Source organism: Corvus hawaiiensis, chromosome 11 (assembly GCF_020740725.1).
Source record: "Corvus hawaiiensis isolate bCorHaw1 chromosome 11, bCorHaw1.pri.cur, whole genome shotgun sequence".
Lineage (NCBI taxonomy): Eukaryota > Metazoa > Chordata > Aves > Passeriformes > Corvidae > Corvus > Corvus hawaiiensis.
In genome coordinates this window covers 18,561,200-18,579,564 of record NC_063223.1, presented here as the reverse complement: position 1 = coordinate 18,579,564, position 18,365 = coordinate 18,561,200, and the positions used below count along the sequence as shown (strand labels likewise).

Below are 18,365 nucleotides of genomic sequence, written 5' to 3'. Positions count from 1 at the left end.
CTTGAATTTAAGGTGCTTTGTGTTTTTTCTCTTTTTGTTGGAAAAGCAGGATATCAGTAGAGCATTTGTGTCAAGGGCCACATGCTGAATATTCCCTTTGACATTTCTAACAGGCCCCACCAAACTTGCCACAGTGTTCAAGGGATTCCTGACACATGTCACCCCTACCTGTGTTTCTGGTCCTGTTGCTGTAGGGATTACAAGTCCTTATTCATCAAGTGTTACTTTGAGTGCAACATGAGCTGTTGTTTCAGCAGCCTGGTCAGTGAAAGGTGTCCCTGCCTGTGACATGGCATCAGAACTGGGTGATCTTAAAAGGTCCCTTCCAACCCAGACCATTCTGGGATTCATGTTGAGAATATTTGGCAAATCATCAAAATTTCATCTTGCTTGCTACTGTGTTAATATTTGGTATTTTCCTTTAAAAGGCAGCCTGTCTTCTGCAATCTTCCCCTGAAATCAGGTTGCTTAACAGCTTAAAGTCTTTAAAACAGTGTGTGCCCATTTTCTTCTCTTGGATCATTCTATGCCTTCTCCTAAGCAGTAATAAAACAAAACTAAAATACAAGATTTTGTTTTAAATATTCACTCCTTAACTGTACATCCTACGGGCTGGGCTCAGCTAATCTCTGGATTTCAGTGTAAAATATTATGGCATTTATCTGTAAAACTCATTTGTACCACACAACGCTCTCACTTGAGAAAATCCCCAAACCACCCCCTTTTTATACCCGGTACGTTCGTTTTCTGCTATCGGAGAAAAAAAAAAGCTTGAGACCACTAAGCAGCTGCAACCTTTTCTGTAGACCTTGTTTATCTGATATTAACTGAACTGTGTATCGCAGTTCATAGAAACAGAAAGAAATCCCTGTTCCAAAGCAGGTGTCTGTGCTGCTTGTAAATGTCAGTCAGCCCTTCCACATCAGAAATTAATTGTGCCCCCACCACGAGAAAGCGAGCAGGTCAAAGCACTTCTGATGCTGTGCTCTGGCAGGTTATTAGGTTTTCACCTCAGGAAATCCAGCTTCAAATGCCGTGTGACCTACCTTAGCTGGTCACTCAGGAGCATGTATGCAACAGACACAAAAAGTTAATAAAAATACATCAGGCACCCCCCGCTGACAGCTGTTTAATTACCCATCATTTGCTGCTCACACAGAGGAGTAGCGTGTTGTCCTCTTGGGTGCTTCATTAGTACCATCCAATTTTGGCTATGTCAAGGTTTATTTTGTGGTCAGTCCTTTAAGAATAGAAAAATCAAATATAATAAAAATACAACCTGTAACGTTGTAACTGTCAGGGTAGCAACTCTTGCTTTACTGAAATCAGAGCTTCCAGCCTGGTTTATAGTTTCTTTTGTTGTTTCAAACTATTTTGATGATAAGAAGGAAGTTTTTAAAAAAGAAAAATCAGATTGTGTTGTTCTTCAATAGAGTGTGGTGCCCAGGACTTTGGGCCACTCTGTCACGACAGACCTGCAGGGAATCCCAGTCCTGCTCAAAGGATTAATCCCTCTCCTTTCTGCCACAGCACAGCTCACCAATTTTTGTAGTCCCTCAGTCAGCCCAAAGGTTAGTGAGCACTGAGGATCATTACAGAAATAGTGTTTGCAGATGATTTAAGATGGGAGGGCATCAGCTGTGCTGCCTTCTCCTCCCTTAATTTAAGGTTCCATTCTGGCCAGTGGAGTTTAAATAACCAGAAACCATTTTGTGTGTGAAAAAAATGTTCAGAAAGAATGAAATGAAAGTAAGGGACTCCTTAAAAAAATCTCGTTGGAGGATGTAGCAGATTCTCAGGCTGCTTCTGCCATTACATTTTTTGGTTTTCCTTGCTCAGCATGATAACTGCAATAGCTCCTGGATTTATATACTGGAGGAGGATTAACACATGCACATCACTATCTTTCTGCAGGTGCAATTTATGTTTATCTTCTTCCTGCTGCTGGTCTCATCTATTGATTTCCAGCTGCTGCCTTTTTACCTAAGCCTTGCTGCAGAGGGAGATTTAGTCAAACAAAAGGTCCACACCTGATCCTTGGGAATGGCTCAAGGTGCTTTAAATCTCTTTCAGCCACTGAACTGTGGATCTGTGCTGGAGCCATGATCATCTCTTTACTCATTCCACCTGGCCAGCCTTGTTTTTCATGTCATGGACACTGAGTTAGACTGGCAGCCCTGAGCAAGCTGGACACCTTATCTCTGGGGATGGATCTGTTCCCAGCTGCCTGTTTAGAGTAAGTTTTGCTGGGAAGAAACTGGGTGGACAGTGGTGTTTTGGGTTTTTCCAGGACATGTTTGTATGCCACTGCAATGCCTTCTAACCACTATGAGCTCCAGATTTTTTCTGATTTCATTGAGTAGTTGATGCTTCATTTCTGTGGCATCAAATTATAGGTAGATGTTGTGTTCTGTCAGCCAGTCCAGGTCACCAACAGCTTCAGTTGTCTTCACTGTCTTTTATCTTGCCATGTTTCCAGCCAAGCCCTGTGAATAATTTTGGCTTTTTTTTTTTTGGTCCAAGAACAGTAAGCTCAGGCTTTGCACCTACACACAAGGGCTTTGCTGTCAGTGACTAGTTCTTCTGGGTTTTTCTTTCCAGAGGCTCTGTGACAAGTTTCAGTGCTCTCCTGAAAGATGCGCCCTCCTGAGCTTCTGGAGAAGGTTCAGGTTGGTATTCCTTTCTGCAGCTGCATCTCATTCCCAAGCTCGATGAAGGACTGATCCCAACTGAGGCTCAAAGTCTGAAGGAGAAGCTTTGAGCTGAGCTGCCTCCAGCACACAGAATGTGTCCTTTGGGAAATAACCATGCCTGGCATCACCCCTGCTCTGTGTCGCTGCTGCTGTGCATGAGCAGTGACCTCTCACGTCCTGTCGAGCCAGGTCAGAAAGGCACAGCACAGACAGTGCTGTGGCACTGCTGGTTCTGTGCTTTTCTGCTGCTTGGTTTTATTCAAGATCCCTTAACAAAGGCATTCTTTCGCTGCTTATTCCCTCATCTAGTTTTAATTCTGTTTGGTGAGTCTTCGGGACCCAGCACTTATCTGCATGTACAGCAGTAATTAAGTGGGGATCATGAAGTAAATTTATTTGTATGATCTAGAGAAACAATATTCAGAAGCATTTTTATACCCTGGTTTTTCATTAAGGATATGGGCTTGTCAAAGCAAAGTGTTTCTGGGAAGATTTTTAAGAATAATTTTGTGGATCCAATTCTGATTAAACCTAGAGAGCTGGGTCAACCTCCTGAATAACCCTCTGCTGGTATTTAAGGTGAAAGTCTTGGTTTCAATCTCCTCTTTAAGATCAGCAGACCAGGAACTTGAATTCAGAGCAAATTCTAAAATACAAATCCTTATCTTGCCTTATTTCATACTCTCACAAACCAAGCCTCATCTTTTCCACAGCTTTTAAAGAAAAACTTTGCTTGACCTAAAAATCAGCCATACAGAGCTCCAAGAACCAGGTTGAAAACTTAATTGCACCTTCTACAATCCAATGTAGCATTATTGATTAGAACAATTATTTAAAAAGTAGATTTTTTTTTTTACGTACTTCCAAGCTTTATTGCCCAGATAGTGAGATTGCTTTCAAAAATCCCTAACCTTGAACTCCACTCATCAGTATAAATTCGTTACCCAAGTTAATCTTGCTCTGTAGCAAATAAGAAAGGTATATCCAGTATTATGTTCCTAGAAGCATTTCCAATCTCACTTTGGCAAAACACTGGGGTTGTAAGGGCTTGAAATTGTGTTTGAATCTTGTTGCAGCTGAGATGGGAAGAACACAATCTATAATACTTTTCATTTTCTTTATCTACTAAAGTGCCAGCACTGTTCTATACCTGAGGTTATTACTGACATCTCTATACTAAAGCAGTAGAGTATGTATCACCTTAGAGAGGTAATTAGTGACCTACCCTTGTTTTTCATCTTTCATGATAGAGACAAATTCTAACTTTCTTTTCTACCTCTTTTCTCAAATTCAACCTGGCAGGCAAAGATTCACGACAGGAAATATCACCAAGTGCTTTCCCTGAGGATTCCTTTGCCTTGGCTGCTGGTTTACAATCTCTTTTTCCTACTTTAAGGTCTGATTGAAAAAAGCCATTTATTGGTAGTTTGTTAAATTTAGGAAGTAGAAAAATGCAAGGTGCAGGGGGAAAGCACTATCCAAAGCAAGCCATTAAATTTCAGTGATTTCAAAAGTCAGAGCATCTTTTTGAGGTATTTGCTGTGTTGTGGTTGTTGCAGAGGAGAAAAGTGCTTTAGTTAGGCCAGCTGTGAGGTTTAGTGGGGCTGAGCAGTGTATTAGCATCCCTGCTCAGCACCACAATGGTAACTTCAGAGCTCAGTCACAGATCATGTGTAAATGGTACCTTGTTAAAGTGGTACCTTCACATCTACAGGTGTTGCCACCTCTCAGGGCCTGGTGTGTTACCTTAAAGTTTACAACAGCCAGTTCAACTAACTGCATAAAAATTAGTACAAGGATGTTAGCACAGCTGCCAACTGTGAGTTTGCAACTCTGAGAAACAGACATGGTTACCCTCTGGATCCCAGTTACTCTTCTTCCTTCCCACTAAATAACTACAGAGACAAAAATTTTCATCTGAGCTCTTTAATCAAGGAGGTCGCAAAACAGCTACAATGACATATTCTTGACTGTGAAGGCAAACAAACACATCTGCTTTCCAGAAATCCATCTGTTTGGTGACTGTGACAGAGCCACCAAGGCAGACAGCATCATTTCCCCACAGCCTTCATCCACAAGAAATACAGCATCCCTCAAAGGACCTTTCTGAAGCAAGCGCAGGCCAGGGAACTCTGTAGCATGAGGCAAAATTGCCACTTTCTAGAACAGTCATGAATATTGAATCAAGCTCTAAAATGATGATGTGGAAGTTGCCCCGCCTTGCTGAGTAAAATGAACTTCCCCTCTGTATTGAGTCTCTTTGGGTGAAATAGATTTGTTGAAGTAGTTTGGTTTTGTTAGTATTGAGGAGTCAGCACAGGTCAGTGGGCAAACTGAATTGTCATCTGTCTGCCTGAAACAGAATTGTTCACTCTGTGCTCACCCTTGGTGGGCCTGGGGAGCCAGAACCACATTCTTAGCCCAGCCCATCCTCTCTAATGCACAGGCAAAGGGGCTTTCTGGGTGCTGGTATAAACCATGCCCTCAGCAAATGCCTCCTTGGGAACAGCCACTGCTCCTTGGCTTGTCCAATCCTTGTAGAACCACTTTGCACAGTGAAAGGAATTTTTTTTTCACTTTTATGTTCTCTAACAGACATGAAAAGTGATTTCTGAGATTAATGCAGTATAAAATTTTAACTTGCTTTGTATAACTTCCTTCTTTTTAGACAGGAAGGATTTTTTCCTCATCTATATTATGACATGCTTTGGCAAAAGCAATCTTACTCTTTTTATCAGTGGCAGCTTGGGATGGGCATAATATTTACAAATGATGCCATGAACAAGTTATGCAAATCACCCAAATGAGAAGCAGTAAGCTTTTATATCCTGCCAAACAATCGTGTATTGTAGAAATGCCACGTTTTACAGTCAATTTGAGAAATGTGTTAGAGACTTTAAAACATTAGTGCCCTATTTTTCATATTGCTCAACATATATAACAGGATTTGTTAGTACCATGAGTCCAAAAATATAAACCTTTGGAATATGACAGAAAAAATAACCGTAATAGATTTTAAAAACCTAAGTGACTTCGAAAAGCCTCTTGGAAGTTCATAATACTGTCAATTTTTTAAAGATCTTGTCTAAAATTGAAAACCTGTATGACTGCAGAGAGGCAATCTGTGCCTTTCTAACTAGTATAAAAATACCGTTTCTTAGTGCATGTAAATGAGCCATTATAAAATAAATCAGAAAAAAAGTAATGGATTCTCTTAATGCATTAAGCTCTCCAAAAGGCTCATCTACACTGCAGAATTCACAAGTGTCTGAACTGAGCCAAGGATCAGTGACTGCATGGCCACATTAACTGAGTTTTGACATTGTTCCACGATCCCTTTGGCAGTGTCCTGGAAAGCTTCTTTTTTTAGGAGGTTCTGGCTACTTAAAGTAGGGTTCCTGGAAGCCACATATCCCAGGGACATTTGCAAGACCCCCCTTTCCTAATTCAGTGTGGGACTACTAGTGAGAAACGAGCAGAGCCAATTCAGCCTGTCAGCTTCTATGCCATAACTAGCTCATTTTAAAGCGATTTATCTAAATTTGAAGAAATTATTGAATTATTTCTAAGCTTTAATTTTTTCATCTTAAAAGGGGCATGTGGATTTTTGGATTGAAATATAGCACAAGTTTTCCCTTGGAAAGGAAATTGCCGCTCATTGTAGTAACCCACACAACTCTCCTCCCCAAGTGAAACAAAGGAACATCGTGGGGGGAAATAAGGAACAAATAAAATAATAGTGAATTTGTGAGAACTACAAAATTATAACCTTTTAAAATGTGCTGTTGAGAGGTTTTTTTCAAGCAAAGATGTTTTCATGCCCTATTACATCTGAAATTCTTATAACAGCTTTCCACCTTCCCTGTAAAGACCTAGGAGAAAGGGCTTATATTTTCAAAGCTCTTCTAAGTCTCCATCTCCCTGCCAGACTTTATTTAAAAGGTTACAGAGCACCAATGCCTCTTTCCTGGTGTTTTACTATCTGTGTGCTGAGCCCAATGCCCTTGGTTTGCACAAGGCTGGTGGTGTGTGGCTTTTTTCCAGCAGTGAACTATTTACTGCTGGACAAGGGCAAGTTGGGGATTTCCTAACCTTGGTTTTCTGCTAACTCTTTTTGTTAAGGCACAAGACAATTTTGTTTTGATTGAAGCTGTGACAGAAGCACCTGGGCTGGATGAAGCCAGGCCAGGGCCTGCCAGGGGGGACATTTCAGAGGTAAAAATAAATGCACAGGATGAAGAGGGAGGGAAGAGGGGACAGGGACAGGGGTAACTGAGTCCTGTGGGGTGCTTTGTTAGTACAAACCTTTGTGTAGTACAATTAAATATTGTACATCCTTGTACCTTGAGGGACCACAGGGCCTCTTGAGCTGAGTCTTCAGCACTTTTCCACATTTATAAAATATTGCTCCATGAGGGTGTTGAGTGTTCCCAATCCAGCTGGGACCCCTGCCCACCCTCTTGCCACATGTTTTGCCATCACTTGGTTTGTTAGGCCCAAGTGTTGGGGCTAAGTGAGAACATTAGCCCTCTGTGAAGCACCCCACAAGTTTTTGGCATTGAGAAAGTAACTCTCATAGTTAGTTGTGCTGGCAGCGTAGTATTGTGAGCTATTTCACCAGTGCTGTGGCTTGTGCAATATATATTGTGCGTGTTGCAGCAACAGGAGGGATGATGAATGGGTTATGTGTGCCCTGCTCCCTGCTTCTGTTGATAAGTGACTGATAAAGCTGACAAATAGCTGGATTAAGTAAACAGAGCCTACATAACTCATTCAAAGCGAATAACTGTTTACAAATTATCAATTGCTATCTGCACAGTTTTGAGTTAGGAATGATGGATCCCATTCCTGTGTGGAAATAATGGGCCAGTGATGTGTATCACGTATGTGAGCAATAAAATTGGCCACCTGACAGTGCTCATCCTCGGGACAGGGACTTCTAAGATAGAAAAAAAAAAGAAATGTTTGGAGCAAGTAGAGCAATTTTTGACTCCAGCAAAGAACAGGAATCTGAATACAATAGAGGCTTCTGGATTTGGCTCCTAAATACAATCAGAATAATTTTTAGGCTTGTTTAGAAGCTATTGTAACTAGTTACTACTCAAGGACCAATTTCCATCTCATTCCCATGAGTAGTGTTTGCAGAAAATGTAGAATGCGTATCTTTTTATTAGAACAGGAAAAAATGCCTGCTAATATAACGCCACTTCATAATTCACTGTAGGATGGGAATGGGATTTCAGGGCTGCTGATGTTTTAATCTCATGTTTCCTTGTCCAGAGTAAAAAGCTGTGCGTGAACCATGTCAAGTTAAACAGATTTAGTTCCTCGGTGGCTGTGTCATATTTGTAGCACATATTAAAGGTGGGGAGTGTTTGTGTTCAGCTCTCTATGATCAAGTGCTTGCTTTTAATTTAGTGAGCCGTCCCTGCAACATCCTGATAACAAAACGTGGCTTCAGATTCCTGAGATAACATTGAGTGCCAATTGCACATCAGAGAGAAAATAACTTGGCTCGCAAGAGCCTGGATTGATCCACAAAGAAGGAGGTTACAAACAGGGCTGGAAGTGCTGACACATCCAAACTGCCCAGCACAGCTCCCGGCGAGAGGGAGCCCGCGGCTCCCCAGGTTCCAGCCGCACCGCTGGTGCTGGAGCAGAGCTTCCAGCGGGGAATCCGATGCGTCGGAGCTCCTGGGCCTGGCTGCGCTCCCTCTGGGGGTTTGGCACCCTCTGCTGTCCAGTTTTTGAACAAAAACCCCCAAAACACCCCAGAAGTCGGACCACACGGGAGACATAAAAGAGCAAACCAAGCTCTTAACTGAGTAATTTTGGTGATCAACCCCCAGCACTCTTTCTCGCTGCAGCAAGCAGTGAATGTTAACAAAAAATAGTATTTTTCCTGCTTCACAATAGTAATTGCATAATTGCATTGACTCTGCTTCTCGTAAATAAGGCGACCAAGCCTTGGCTCCTGAATCCACTGTAAGGCTTCCTGACTGTTCAGGCTGGATGCAAACGAAGCACAAAGACTCTGGTGCTGGAGAGGTCTCAGATCTGCTGAGGGAGGCTTTTTCTACCTCAGCAAGGGCTCTGCACAATTATCATCGAGTTAAAACCCTACCACAGTGGAAACAAGTGGGTTTGTACCTAACATCTGGCATGACTATTCTTGCTACACGAGCATCTTGTGCTGCAGCTGAGAGTGCTGAAAATTGCATAGGACACCTTATGCATGTTTTAGCTATTTAGTTAAATGTTTATTCACTCCAGGTTTTTTTGGAAGCAATTAACAAATGCTTTCCTTGACAGAGGGACAGAGAGCTTCACTCCTGCAACAGAAACATGGGACACCTGGCTCTGCAGTAAGGGGAATTTGAATCTAAAAGCTCTGGAAAACAGGAGGTCTGTTTCTATTGTGTGATTACCTCCACTGAAAACCTCCTATATTTGACTGACAAGGTAAAAAAATATTCTGTATAGTAGGCATGGGAGCCTGTAAGGAAACAGCCATTGTTTGTCCCTTATGTGTTTCACATTTTGGATCTGCACTTGCACACTGTATTCAAGCTAAAAAATAGAAATTCATCACCCAGATCTGCAAAGCACACGGTGCCAGTCTTCCCTTAATAGGACACCAGGAAACCAAAGCTGTGCTTCCCAGTAGAGGCCTGTCAATGGCTTTGATTGTCAAATGGTTTCAGTTACGTCTTTATGAGTTTTCAGTTATCTGTGGCTTCAAGTACAAAATCCATGGCAAAAGTAGGACAAAGCACCGTTCTTCTGAGGGCACAGATCCTGACAGGCATTGCTTCATTCCTTCCTAGGTTAGCTGGAGTTCTGAGCCACAGTCCTCCTGCTAATCTGGACTCCAGAAGACCCCCACAGTCCAGGGCAACAGGCACAAGTGCCTGTGTAGGGCACGTGCCATGGTTTTGTCCAGGATGGGCAGTGCCTCATCCCTTGCCCTGTGTGCCCTGGAGCTGGGGGGTCTTGGGGTACAAGTTCAACCAGAGGCTGTTCTGCAGCAGCTGCCTGTGCCTGCTAATGTCCACTGCATCTCTAGGGGAAAATAATTTGGGGAATGCAGCTATAGAGTAAATTGCCATTTGTTTCTCTTACGTTTCACTTCACTCCAGCAGTCTCGATGCTGTTTCCTTAACAAAGGATTAAATCCTTAACTGGATTTACTAATCAACTGCTTTTCTTTCCATACCCACTCTGCTTCTCCTCACATCTTCTCAGACCTGGGAGGATAACTAAAGGCTCAGAATGCTCATACTCATTTCTATTATAAGAAGAAGAAAATACACTGATTCTAAGAAATTCCACTTTTGGAAATAGCTTTGGGGGTTTTTTTTGCTGCAAGAGCCATGGTGTTCTAAATAGACTGCAGCTCTTCACATTCAGTCTCAATAGAAAATAAAATGGAGGAAGTGCAGAAGGCAGCACTGGCACAATTTGCATACAGTCTTTGAAAACAAGCCTCGGATAGTGGCAACTGAAAACCAGCTTTATATCAGGCTCTTGCTGCAGCAGTGCTCAAGTCAAAGAAAGAAAACCTGACCCTGTGACAAAATAATCCTCACTCTGGTGGATATCTGAAACAAACAAAAAAAGATAAGACATTGTTATTTTAAACAGGACACAGAATTAGATAGAAACTTGAGTGGTGGGAAAACACTAAATAAAACCCAGAATCCTTATTTGAGATCTCCAGTGACTGGAAGCCATGGTACCTAGTGCTGCCTGTGCATAGGGCAGGCTGCTGCTGAGCTATGTATTCAACCACAGATTGGTTTCCCCAAGCATCAGCCAAGACATTGTTTTTATTGATTTATTTTGCTATCTTCCCACTGCAGTGATAGGATGACAAAAGAACCACCTGTGGGTATCCTAATATATCTAATGCCAGCAGATTTTCAGGTTGAACAAAAACAATAAATCTTTCCAGCCACAAAGGGGAAACGGTGAGGTAAGTTAATTTGGGAAACTAAAGAGCATGATTTAGGAATATTGGGTTTGTTAGAATGGATCAGACCAGTCCTCCTGGTTTACTATCTTCTCCTCTGAGGTAGTTCCTAACAGATGGCATAAAAGAACACAAAATAAACCCCAAAATAGTCAAGTCTTCAGTGACACTTCCAGGGACTGGTCTGCTTTCTGACAGTGCAGCAGTAAATTGTGTTACACCAGTGAGAAAGAGGTCTGACTCTCATGGCATTATGCACATTACAAGTGCTCCAAAAATGAGGTAGAATTTCCTGAGGAACCCAGGTACAACACAGGTGCTCGTGGCTGTGCTGATCCCTGCACCTCTTGAGGGACACAGCCTGTATCTTCCCTAGGGCAGCACAGTTAGGTTTGTTGTACAACTTCCTCTTAAATTAAGGGAGAAAATGAATAAACATGTAAACCTGTTCAGCTGCTTAATATATGCACAAATCAAGGCTAAAACAGTAGTTAGTCAAAGATGGTGTAGAGTCTAGCACACCAGAAAACAAAGTTCTCTTTCTCCTCTCTTCTTCCAGTGGGGTTTCCTGTCTCCTCACTTCCATGAACAGGCTGAACTTGTCTTGTGGGATGCTCCTAAAAATGCACATTAAGCCTTCATGGTAACACGAGGCTCCTTGGATCCAATCTATTTCAAAACAGTAATTTTACACTCTCTTGAGCTTTCTGCTAGTAAAAGCTTCCAGAGTGACACATCTCTGATTCTACACTACTCTGCTTTCCCCAAAGCAGGTCCAGCATGGGCAGGAGTGACTGCAGTTCCCTACCAGTGCTGCTCTGCTGATAAATCTTAGCCCTGACCCATTCTTGGCAATGCATCTGGAAAGGTTAGTTTTTGCTTTATAAGAATTTCAACGCCTGGTTTCTTCATCATATCTGTCCAAATTTTGATTCTCACCTAAGAAATCTAGGCAATTTTATGTATCCTGATCTTAGATTTTTGATAATTATACTACAAGATGGTATATGTATGAGCACTGCTATGTATGTAGGTCAAGAAAGCAGTTTTGAATGATCTGGCAAATTGTCTAATATATTTACAACCTATTTACAATTGTCTAATTTTCTTTAGATTGTTTAAAGGAGCGTGAATAAAGGCAGTGTATCTGCCCTTAAAACCCCAGATATCAGTAGTGGATGCCTTTGTAAGGTCAAGGCAGTAATACACACATGCCAAATTCAGACCTGTACCCTTCTCAGACACAGGAAAAAAAATCAAATTGAAGTGAAGATATAAGAGCTCCAGAGATATTTCAAAGGAAGCCAATAAAAGAGAAAAGCTGGAAACTGACACTCACCAATAACAGGATTCTTAAAGCCTCAAATTCGATAAACCCACAAACCAAAAGAAATTAAGCAGGCTGTGTCACTTCAGGACATCATGCTATGGGATTTTAACAAGATTCATGGGTACTAAAAAGTAATGGCATAAATTGGGTATTTAAAGTCAGTATTGATTTGTTGCCAGATTCTGCATATCAACAATTGCACTTGAGTGTCCATTTACTTTGCTCAGAAATAAATATTCCTGCCCAGCTGCATGTGCTAGTTGGAAGAGAATCAGTTTTCACCACTGGCAAAGGGACAGGTTGTTATCTCAAGCCACATGGTTCATTGATTTATCCGTGGCGGAGTAAATACAAAAATTTATAGGAATGCTGTCAAAATCATTTATTTAAAAGCTTTTTTTTGGAAGAAGAATGATAGCACATTCCCAGGTAAGAATGCAAGAGGCTTTCTGAGTATTTAGACTTATTAACTGGTTGAGGTAAATTATCTCCATTTGATGTTTCTGGCTGGCAGAGTTAATTTATTTGTACAAAAGTATTTAATGATGCAGGGAGATTGTTATTGGTGGTTTAATTATTGTTTTGATCAGAGCTTCTGTATGGGTGGTAGTACTCCTAATAAGATAATCATACTTTTTCATCTGTTAATGAGTCTTTGGAGTATTCCCAATGCAGTTTTAAGTCTTAGTTGTTTTCCCGCTCTTGGTTTAATTTCTGTGTTTCATTTGGCTTGCATAACAAAACAAGATGGGCTGCTTCACTGCTGTTTATAATAGGCCTTCCTAATATGGTTTTCTGTGCTTGGGCTGATCAGGATTCTCCAAAACTACATAAATATTTTTAATCTGGGGGAAAAAAATCACTTTGCCCGTAAATAGAAAGCAGTAAATTGGGGTTTTGTTCTCAGGTAAATTATAATACTGTTTTTGCACAACCTCATTTTGGTATCTAAATATTATCACTAAAAGCATGTTGTCTGCCTCTCTTTTGTATCTATATCTGTTAAAAAAAACCCCAAAGCATTCCTCTGCAAATACTTGCTAAGCAGTTGGTGAGATCACAGTCAAATACAGGAAAATGCTGACAATATGGGCAGTATTTGAAAGTTAACAGTGGGAAGGGTATGGCCTGACTGAAGTCAAGGGTACTTCAGCAGTGGGTGTTGATGTAAACCATCTTGTACAAATGTTCATTTGAATTGTATAAAAAGCTGGGAAGTGGATAGGAATGTTAAGAGAAGAACCATAAAAGAGCAAAGTCAGTATCATATAAACAGAGGAGCTTTGCTTTTCTCTAAAGGTGAGTATTCTAGTTCTCATAGTATCTTCTTTATGGAGTGTTTCTATACTCAACTTTTCCCAGTTGTGTGACTACACTTCCTTTCCCTCTGCTTCATTTTTTATTCTGAGTTTACTGGGCCTGGCTCTCCTTGTTTTGCAGTCCACCTTGGTTCTGTTGCAGTAATGTGCTCACAGGGACAGCCCACACTGCAGAGGTATAAAACCATGGAGACATGAAAAAGCAAGTGGTGCCTAAATGTTCCTGTGTTCTGCCTGCCACAAGCACAAACAATATTTCAGTCCTCTATGACAGTTATACAGGTGCCTACTACAAAAATTGTACTGGAAGAAGGTGACAGAGAATTCCTTCTTCTCCTCTGGAACTTTCTCATCCTCTTTGATGCCATGGAAAAAAAAGAAATGTGCTTAAGTAGTAACAGAAGTGTTCCCAGTCCAGCTTTACCTTCAGAGCTGGGTGATGGCTTTTTGTTAGGTCATTGTTAGGGTCTCTTTGGGACTGTTTCTCTGTTTCTTACATGATGGGTGTTTCATTTGTGCCATCTCACAGAGCTTCCAGTGGCAACAGGAGATCTACAGAGACCTGGTAAAAAAAGAGTCTTTTTTACCAAAAAAAGAAAGAGAGGACTGGAAGGAACTAGATTAGGGAGGAATGGAGTTTCTTGTATTTTTATCAGGTATCACAGATCTTCAGAGTTAGCAGCAATTTCCTATTTGGTACACAGTGAGCTGGGGAAAGGGCATCAACCACGTCTGCCTATAATTTAGCAAAACTGCAAGATTACTCATAGTTTCTGCCCTCATCTCTCCCAGACTTTAGCTTGAGAAGTTTTTCCCTCTCTGTTGTGACCTGTATGATGTGCCTTACACATGCAAAGTCTTCAGCTGTATTAAAAATGACAAAAATTATGAAGATTTTCATAGTATGGCAAATATCCTAATATCTTAATTATAAACACATTAACATGGGCAACACAGCTAACACTGGACCTCGTATATAGGGAGCTGTTGCACAAGTAGAGATTAAAACCCTCTGAAAAGCTAAGTCTAAATAGACTAAACAAAGGGCAGAGGAACATTACATATGTAAAATGAACAGCACCATGGCTGGTAAAAAACCAGGTTTCTTCAATGAATTTATTTTCCTTACAGTGTTGGGAATTAATCAGTAATGAAAAATAAACCAAACAACCCAAGTGAGGTACAATAGACACTAATAGGAAATAATAAAATAGGATGTACAGCAGTCAAGAGAAATGAGAAAGAAGCAAAAATGCCAGTGAAAAAAGCAGTCAAACATAAAAGAACATGCTCAGAAGCTGAACAGAGAGAAGGTAGAAGATGGGTGTCCCGTGCTGCAGGGACCAGCCTACAGATGCTTTGCTGCTGCCAGCTGAAGGCCTAACTAAAGGCCCTGTAGCCTCTTTTTTTTTGTCACTTACCTAAAATCACTAAAATGACACAGCCTTCTTGTTCCAAGTCTGGAGTCTCTAAGCCAGAAAGCAGACAGCTGGGGAAGGGAAGGTATGGAGCAAACTGCTTGGATCTGTTTCTTCCCCTCATCCTACAGCTGAACCTGATCGAGCATATCTGCATGCCAGCAAAATGCCTTTAATATGTGAAAGAAAGTGTTGCCTCAATAGCTATTAACATCCCCAGTGTCCACACCACACCCTGCTGGCACACCTGGCACCTGCTGCTCACGGCAGGAGCATCTTTAACAAGGCCACTGAAGGAGCTGCATGGTCTGAAGTGCACCACCTTGTGTGCCATCAGCACACATCTGCAATAGCAAAGGGAAGAGTCCAAGTGGCTCTTCCCTTGTGTCTATATTAGGGTTCCTTTGAGGATGAACTGATTGTCTTTCATAGGGCTGCCAGCTGAGCCTTTCACCAGCTTTAAAACTGCCATAATTTTCAGGCTAACCAAAGTCTGAAAACAGGAGGAGCAAAGCAGAAGTCCAGGGATGTCACTCACTCACCCACAGGAGGTTATCTTCTGGGTTAGTCTGATCCACTGGCCACAGAAACGGCAACTGCAAATACTTCAGTGCATGTCTCTGGTTATTATTTCAGAAGTACAAGCTGTGGAGAGCATTGAAGGTTAAAAAGTCCTTGGCAAATTTTCTTTAACACTGTAGTAGAATATTGTACATTTTGGAAGAAGACATGCAGTTCTAAGCTAACAGCTGAAGATCAACAGCATTTGCTGAGAAAGTCCGTGTAGTTATGGAAAACTTCATGAGTTCAAACCACTGGGGCGAGCTCTCTGTGGAGAGTCAGACTGGCTTGGCTTGGTCTCAGCTCACCTTTGGGAATCCTGGGCAATGTTTCCCCTGCAGCTCTTGTAAGGGCCCTGTTTCCTCCACAAACACCAACTTTTTCCCATTAATGAGTTGGGTTGCAGATGAAGAAGGTCACAAGGGATCCAAGGATTTCAGAAGCACTCTTGGATTCCCTATGTAAGACACAAATAGTAATTCCAGTAAGACCCATATATGTTCTTCATACGTCTCACAACCTTTACTCAACAAAATCTACCCTATAAGTAGGGACAAAAGCTTTTAACCAACACGTAACCAATTTGAATTAATGTATCTGTAACTCTTCTCTGCGTTTTGCTCCCACAGCCACAGTGTTCTTGTAAACGAATTATCCCCACTTCACTGAAGGGGAATGCTCTGTTCCATGAGTTTCATTTGAGTACAAGCACAGAACTGCAAACCTACACCAGCCCTGTTCTCAGTGCAGGGATGTGCAGCTTGAGCCTGCTGTCTGTGCACAAAAAAGTTCAGAGGGACTTCTTGGCACTTGCAGTCTATAGGAGTGTGGTGCTAATTAATGTAGCAAAACAAAGGCAAGCTGAAAGTTTTGCTGAAAGGAGCAGAAAGCCCTGCTAGGGAAAACTGGCTGGCACTTAAACCTGGGTACTGATTATCTAATGCTGTTTGCACAGCTTGAATGCTTCAGCTTCAAAACAGGTCTTCTTTAATATGAGAGAACAACTGAAGGAAAAGATGGTGTGATGCTAACAATATATGTGACTTACTGGATCAATTAAGGGAAAATTTAGAATTCCTCATTTATCACTTAACGTAAACAAGGAAAATAAGTTTTTAATGATCAGAAGGTTCCTAAAAGACATGTGGCTTATTTTGCATGAAGCATTCTAGTTTAATTTTGTAGAAGAAACGGCCTACCACAGTCTGCACCAAAACAAAAAGAAGTGCCAAAACACAGTGTGAGGTTGTAGAGAAACAGGTGAACCATCGTGGTTCTTGGAGATTCATGTGTTGCCAGGGATAGCTTTGGTTGAAGAAATGGGACATGAGGAATTTGTGGGTAGCCTGGATGTTTCACAGAAGCTCAGGAGCAGGCTGCTTTACAAGGACAACATTTGCCACCTTCCTGACATGGCCAAAAGTGTGGACAGGTTGCAGTGAGCTGCTGGAAAAGGGGAAACCTCTGAGCAGGCTGGGTGGTAACTAAATTGAAAAATAGGACAAGATGCATATTTTTATGGTATAGTATCTTAAACTGCTGTAGCACAATTGATCTATTGCCTGGAGTACCAGAAATGGGTTGGAATATAATAGCAAGAAGTCATGCACTCACAGATTAATTAGAATAACTGCGAGGAAGCTCAGAGGTTCATCAAATGTGAGATTACAAGAGGAGGAATCCAGGTACATTATTGGTTGTAGGATAACTATGATGCCACTCTAATGTGGTCTTAAAAATGCTAATGTATTCTGGGATGCAGCGAGTGAGGCATTTTCAGGAGACTGCGAGGTATTAATATCGTGGTACAAGGCAGTTGTTAAGACCTTGTTTAGAACAGTGCACACAGGGTAGAAGGTATAAAAGGACGCTGGAGGAGTGGAAAACCTATTTGGAGAGAAGATTAAAAGCAAAGCAGAAAGACTGAGAATGGATGATCTAATTGCTATTTATAGGGACTTTTTAGGTAAATATCAGAAAGGCAAAGTTATTTAATTTGAAGGGCAATATGGTAAAGACCAAATGGCTATAAATTGGTCGTGAATACAGTTACACTGGAAATTAGAAAGTTTCTAGTTTCAAAGAGTGGATGCTAGAAAAGCCTTGAAGGTAGAAGCAAGGCACACCTTGGCTGTCTGATGGCTGCTTAGTTACTCAGTTCATCCTCCAAACTGGATAATAAAATGGTGTTGGGTTTCTCACAAATTCCCGTTCCTGAAAAGAGGCTATAAGGAGATTTAATCCCCGTGTGATGAAATGTGTATTTGCAGTGTGTTAGTCCCGCGTTTCAGGAGGTTTAAGATGCCAGAAGGTCCAGAAAGATTCCGCTTCCTTTCCGTGCCTTTATAACCTCCAAATCACCAGAGATTACACAAAGTTAACGTATCATGGAGCTGGCCAGGCGAAGGTTCTGTAAACAGCTGTCCTTCTGTGACTGAAGATTAATAGGACATAGAAGATCGTTTATATGTTTCACGGAGCAGACTGGTGGATCACGTTTCTTTCCGTACGCAGTTGTGTGTACCAAGGACTCATTTCCAGGATCGACGAGCAGTCTGAAAGGGCGTGCTTCTCGCTCTTGTCAGCCTGAGAAGTTTGTGATACCTGACTTTTGAGGTTTTCTTCCTGTTGCACACCAGTTTGGGGCTTTTGCAGAACAAGTCCTCAGTTTCTTAGCGGTTGTGCTTTGGTGAGGGGGTGGCTGCCGTGCCTGGCGGTGGCCGCGGAGATCTTCGGGGGACTCACGAAGTCTGGCCGGCTGGCCCGGGGCTGCCTGGAGCGGCGCTCGGTTATGCAGCCGGCGTCTGCTGGGACCCAGTTAGGTGGTGCGGCAGAGGTTTCATTTGAATAGTTAATTGCGCGGTGCCGGGCCGGGAGCGCTCGGCGGGGCCCTGCGGATCGGCATGGCGAGACCCCCCTCTAGCGGAGGGCCCGGGCCTCGCCCGCCCCTCGGCGGGAACGGCAGCGGGAGCGGGCGGGCCACCGCTCCGGGAAACGGAACCGCGGGCACGAAGCGCTCCAGCCCCGCGGGGCCCGTCCTCGGGCAGCGCCGCGGCCGCTGCGAGCCCCGGA

The 18,365-nt window shown here is 42.2% G+C and overlaps 1 protein-coding gene and 1 long non-coding RNA gene across 3 annotated transcripts in view; one reads left to right on the top strand and one right to left on the bottom strand.

Annotated features, from left to right (window-relative positions):
- Nucleotides 1–18,365, top strand: part of SFMBT1 (Scm like with four mbt domains 1) — a 132,484-nt gene that overhangs the window by 38,979 nt on the left and 75,140 nt on the right. For both annotated transcript variants that reach the window (XM_048315478.1, XM_048315480.1), the window contains 2 exons: nt 2,602–2,669; nt 11,439–11,533. The gene's annotated coding sequence lies outside the window, so the exon portion shown is untranslated. The remainder of the gene's footprint in view (nt 1–2,601; nt 2,670–11,438; nt 11,534–18,365) is intronic.
- On the bottom strand, nt 14,402–18,364 carry LOC125331459. Its single transcript, XR_007206062.1, has 2 exons — nt 17,420–18,364; nt 14,402–15,750 (listed from the first exon to the last, which is right to left on the bottom strand). It is a non-coding gene; the product is annotated as an uncharacterized LOC125331459 (long non-coding RNA).